Raw genomic sequence first — 6059 nt, forward strand, 5'->3', positions numbered from 1 at the left:
GAAACCAAGACTCTCCAGGGCAAACGAGGATGGATGGCCACCGTACCCACAAGGCCCTGCACTTAGGGCCAGGACTAGTATGGGGTGCCAAATTTAAGAAGGCTTTACCCTCAGGTTCCAACCCTGTGAGTGAAAACTTGCACGCTGGGTACACCTCACTTTCCCCCTCCCTGGCTCTGCCTGCACCTCTGAAACTCGCTGTACCTCTCCAGCTTCCCTGGCCCTTTTCAAGGCCTCTGGAACACATGTCTTCTTCCTCCTCACGGCCTTTTTCTGTGCTCTTCCCACTCTTCAGTTCTCAGATCCCGCATGACCCCCCCCCCCCCCCCCTCCGGGAAGCTTTCCCTGATTTCTCCAACCAGGTAAAATCCAGCTGTAACTGACTCTCCAAGTGCCACGTGTGTCTCCGTCTCAGCACTGGCAACAGGTAATCATCTTGACGGTATTCCACATGTCACGTGATTCAAGTTTACCTTGAACACAGAAAATATTTGCCCTGGACTTTGGGTCACCGTAAAGTGTCAGGTAGCAAGTGGGAAGCATTTGGGTTCCTAAGGTGGACTCAACTCCGGAGTGGAATGTTCTGGGTTCCAGTCCTCCCTCACCCCTCACTGGGTGGTACGAGTCTAGGCGAGAGGACTGAACCTCTCCTGGCATCAGTTTCCCAGGGGATGATAGTATCAGCCTCATAGGGTTGCTATGGAGATGAAATGCTTTGATAAAACCGTTTGACACAGAGAAAGGAGGGGACGCCTGAAGAGCTGACATTTACCAAGCAATCATCATAATAATTTGACGGGCAACTCTTAGGAATATTCCCATTTTAGAGATGAGACTCAGAGCTACCAGGTGGGAGAGCGAGTATTAAAACACAAGCCCCTTATCTATGATGCTAATAAATGTTTCCTCGCATAGATTCCGTGGTTCTCCTAGGGAATTTCCGGCAAGCAAAACAGACAAAGCGAATTCCTACACAGAGCCTAGCAGGAGGAATAGTGGCATCGGCCCAGGGCATGCTGGTTATTATAGGCCCGCGGCGTCGCGGAGCCTGCTGGGAGTTGTAGTCCTCCCTGCGCTCAGGCTTTCTCGGAGAGGCTCCGCCCCCTCCCCAGCGGTCGCAGCCAGTCCCCAGAGCGGAGTTCCCCTGGCGCCTGCGCCCCATCGCTGCTCTGTGATTGAGCTGGTGGCTTCAGCTGAAGCGGCTAAGAGTCCTGCTTTATCGGATTGTTGGGAAGATTAAAAAGGTTAATGGAACTAAAGAATTTAGACGAGGGCTTGGCGCACAGCGAGTGCTATATATGTATTAGCTGTTGTTATTACGATTATTATTATTTAATCCTCAGTGACTCTTGCAAAGTAGCTATTATCATCTCCATTTGTCAGATGAGGAAACTGAGGCGCGGAGGAGTCAGATGGCTTTCCCAGGGTCACCCAACAAGGAAGGAGGAAAGTCAGGGTTGGAATGCAGCTCCCTTAACGCTGGGGCACCTGCTGTTTCCTCTGCGGTGAGGGAGGTGGAGCCTGGGAGATTTTAAGCAAAATGTGGGCGAGTTTGTATTTTTACAAAATGCAAACCCTCAAGGGTTGAACTGGGGGCACGAGACTGGAGGTGGGGAGTCCAGGAAAGAGGTGTGTGGGACACTGCTGACCTCCAGGCCAGTCGCCAGGGCATTCCGTGCTCACAGAAGCCTGGTTTTCAGGAGGCTAAAGGCCCAGTTTCCAGGTGTGAATCCCAGCCAGTCACAGGCACTGCCATTTCCTTTTGCCAGCAATTGGTCCAGTGATGTGCCTGTGACCTAGTTCTTTCAGGCCACTGAGTTGGGGAGGGGGGCACAATTGGAAAGTTTTCCTCCCCTGGTAATAGCTGAGAAGAAAACCTTTTTTGCTCCCTTTCTTCCATCCTATAATATGAGGTTGTGATGGTTGGAGCTGTGGCAATCAGAATGAGATCAAGAGGCACAAGCCTGAAGCCAGAAAGCTGACACATGGAAGATGCTAGCAGAGAAAAATGGAAAGAGCTAGGACCTGGATGATGTGGTTGAGCTGCTGAAGCTGCCTACCTACAGGCTCCTTAAGACATGAGATAATAAGTGTCTTTATTGCTTAAGCTGCTCTTAAAGGTAAAGTTTTGTTATCTACAGCCAAAAGTTTGTTATCTGTAGCCAAAACCTGATAGTAAGCTAGCACAGTGCCGCAGTCAAGAGATATACAGATGTGGACAGTTCCAGAGCATTCATTCAAAAATGCTGTTCTGGGGCTGGCCCGGTGGTGCAGCGGTTAAGTTTACACATTCCGCTTCTGTGGCCTGGAGTTCACTGGTTTGGATCCTGGGTGTGGACATGGCACTGCTTGGCAATCCATGCTGTGGCAGGCATCTCACATATAAAGTAGAGGAAGATGGGCAAGGATGTTAGCTCAGGGCCAGTCTTCCTCAGCAAAAAGAGGAGGATTGGCGGCAGATGCTAGCTCAGGGCTAATCTTCCTCAAAAAACAAAAAAACAAAAACTCTGTTCTGAACAAGGTGGGAAAGCATCCAGGCAGTTTTGGAATCTCTGAGATGTGAAAGGCATGAATAGTTTGAAAAAGGGTATTCAAAATGTAAAAAATGCAATATGCTTTACAGAACTCACAATGGTATTTTTTAGAGCCATACCTCTCAAACGCTTCTGTGCACACAAATCCTTAGGAATCTTGTTAAACTGCAGATCTGATTCCGTGGCGTTGGGGGCTGCCGAGATGCTGCATTTCTCAAACAAGCTCCTAGGGAATGCCAGTGCTGATCCACAGACCACTCTTTGAGTAGCAGGATGGTGGATAACCTTGTATAATTTTGTTTGTATTTCCAATTTACAGTTAGGGAAAAAACCCAGCCTCATGCTATAGATTTTATAATACAAACTACAGAAGTGAAGCTGACAAACTGTTGACAGGAAGGGTCACGGGCGCCCACAAGACAGAGAGTAGGTTCTCTGGGGAGGGGTCTCTGGTTGGTCGCGTGTGTGACACATTTGCTAGTGGTGTTTCATGGCGCTCACATGGAGTTGTGTCCCCCTGGGGTGTGTCTGGAGTATAGCGTTGGTATTTTATTTAATATTTGATATAGTTGCTAAAATATACAACCAAAAAGGGATGGGAATGGGTGGGCAGGGGGCCATGGGGATCTCAGTCACTCCTCCATTGGTGGACTTCTGGGTTGTTCCTATGAAACCCAGTGTAGGTGTACAACAACAAGAATTGGCTTCTTCCTGTACGATTTATTTCCATAATGTCTTAATTTTGTATAATCTGTTACTTTTGTGGTCAGAGAAAAAGGAATAAAAACCAGGGGCCTGGGTGCGGAGTGGGAGGATCAAAAGGATGAGTTTCCTTAATTTATAAAGAGCCCTTGCAACTCATTAAGGAAAAAAGATAACCCACAGGCCAGCCCTGTGGCCAAGTGGTGAAGTTCACATGCTCCGCTTCAGCGGCCCAGGGTTTCGCGGGTTCAGTCAGATCCTGGGCGGGGACATGGCACCGCTCATCAAGCCATGCTGAGGCGGCGTCCCACATGCCACAACGAGAAGGACCCACAACTAAAACAATACACAACTATGTACCGGGGGACTTTGGGAGGAAGAAAGGAAAAATAAAATCTTTAAAAAAAAGAAAAGAAAAAAGATAACCCAAAAGAAAGATGACAAGCATAGCATTTATGGAGCATTTAGTATGTTCCAGAAACATGGTGTTTTGCATGTATTAATTCCTTTAATCTTCACAACTACCCTCTGAGGTATGTACCATTATTATCCCATCTTACAGATGGGGAAACTGACTCACAGAAAGGTTAAGAACTTGCTCAAAGTCACAAGCTTATAAGTGGCAAAGGTGGGATTTGAACCCCAAACTCTCAACACTACTACTCTGCCTCCCCCCAACCAAAAAAGGAAAAGGACACGCACCGAGTAAGGAAATGTGGTAAGGAAACAGGACAAGATAGCCAATCTCACTCAACATATTGTATTTCGATGATTCTAAGATGCAAATTTTTACATTCAAACATCTCTGAAATCAGGGTGTGTCTTACAGTCAACGACATCTTAGATTCAATGAAATACAGTAGGAGAAATGCAAATTAAAACCACCTATCAGATTGGCAAAGTACAAAACACTCGAGAACATGCCGTGCTGGCAAGGTTGTGAGGAAACAGGTACTTTCAAAGGCCGTGAGAGAGAGAGATGGGCAAGGCCTTGGTGGAAGGCAGTCTGGCCTGAGCTATCAAAATGTAACACACGCACACCCTTGACCCAGCAACTCGTTTCCCAGGAATTGACCCCTCGGCTCTACTGGCCCCAAGGAGCAAGACTTAAGTTCCCCGATGCACATGACAGCAGTTTGTATTACCAAGACTGAAAATGACCTCGACGGGAGGCGAGTTAGCAAATGAAGGTGCGGCCTGAGGTTGCAACGCCACACAGCTGTAACAAAGAATAAGGAAGCATGGACAAGTCAGTCTTCAAAATATAAGTGGGAAAAGGCAAGGTGCAGAAGTGTGCATATAATGCTCTACCTGTGGTGTGAAAAGTGGGGACAGGGAGGTCTCTATTCCCAGACATGGCACTTGTAAGGGTCTTGTCGAAATGATGGCCTCTGGGGAGGCAACTGAGGGCTTGGGGCGACATGAATGGGAGTAATTTCTCTTCACTTTTGACCAGGAGTTGGTAAATTTTTTCTGCAAAGGTCCAGATAGTAAATATTTTAGGCTTTGCAGGCCTCTGGTCTCCCGACTCCGCTGCTGTGTTAAAAAAGTAGCCGTAGGCAGTATGCAAATGATGGGTGTGGCTGTGCGCCAAAAAACTTTAGGACCGGTACTGAAATTTGAATTTCTTGTGTTAGAAAATATTTTTTCCCTCCAACCATTAAACAAAAAAATGCCCGTGGGGCCATAGAAACACGGCTGGGCAGGATTTGGCCCACTGGCCGCAGGCCGCTGACTTCTGCTCTAAACCCATTTGTATCATCTGACTCTTATTCTTTACCTTATGCATACATTGCCTGTCATGAAATAATGTTTAAAAGGGTAGCTTGAAATTTTTAGATTTATGAGAAGGGCACAGGGTGAAAGCTGGGGGCAGGCGCCCTACCCAGACCACCTCTAAGGAGAAGCGAGCCCAGAGGGGCATGCACGATGTTCCCAGTGGAGCTGGAAACCCATCTGTCGCCCCGCGCTGCCACCTGCCCGACTCCACCGCCAGATAGCAGCACACATCCACCAAAACCAATCACCCCTGCACCAGCTGAGAAGTCGCGGGCAGAAGGCAGCCCATACACGTGTTTTATTTTGCTCACAGTATGTTTAAAAAATGGAGCTAGCATTTAAAAAATCTGGATTTCTGGCTCCTCTTTAATCGGCTGATGTGAGTAGCAGCTGCCCTTTGGGGCCTGATGTCTCCAGGGCACCTCACTCCTCAGCGGCAGCTGTTTCTCTTCCTGCTGTGTTGCTATTTTCTCATAGGGGACACATTTCTCCCTCGTCACCAGCCTCCTTACCTCCCTCCCTCCATTGAGGCTGCAGGTGGGGGTTAAAGCACGAAGGCTCTGGGTCAGATCAGGGCTCGGATTCCAGCCCTGCCACCCACCAGTTGTGTCTCCTTGGGCATGTTACATGACCTCTGTGCCTCAGTTTCCCCATCGGCAAACGGGACTAAGTGTACTCACCACTCAGAGCTGCAGGGAGCTGTCTGCAGTCTGCCACGAGGTAAGCATTCAGTAGATATTATGAGTCAGCCTTTCTCCCTCCCCGGCCCTCATAAGCACTTGATCGTAACACCCCCATCTCACAAATGACCCCCAGTCCCAGCTATGATGAAATACACACCTCCTTCTGGTTTTGAAAAGTATTTTTGCAGCCCCTGGGATTCAGGAGCAGTGAGATCTGAGTGTGAAGCCGGGCTCTGCCTTACTAGTTGCAGGATCCTGGGCAAGTCACTTCCTCTCGGGACTTAGCCTGTTGCTGGCCCCAAAGGAACTGACACAGGTTGGTGGGGCCAGGAAAATGCCCCCTGCATGGCCTGGGAACAGG

The sequence above is a fragment of the Equus przewalskii genome, chromosome 21, assembly GCF_037783145.1.
Source record: "Equus przewalskii isolate Varuska chromosome 21, EquPr2, whole genome shotgun sequence".
NCBI classification, from domain to species: Eukaryota; Metazoa; Chordata; class Mammalia; order Perissodactyla; family Equidae; genus Equus; species Equus przewalskii.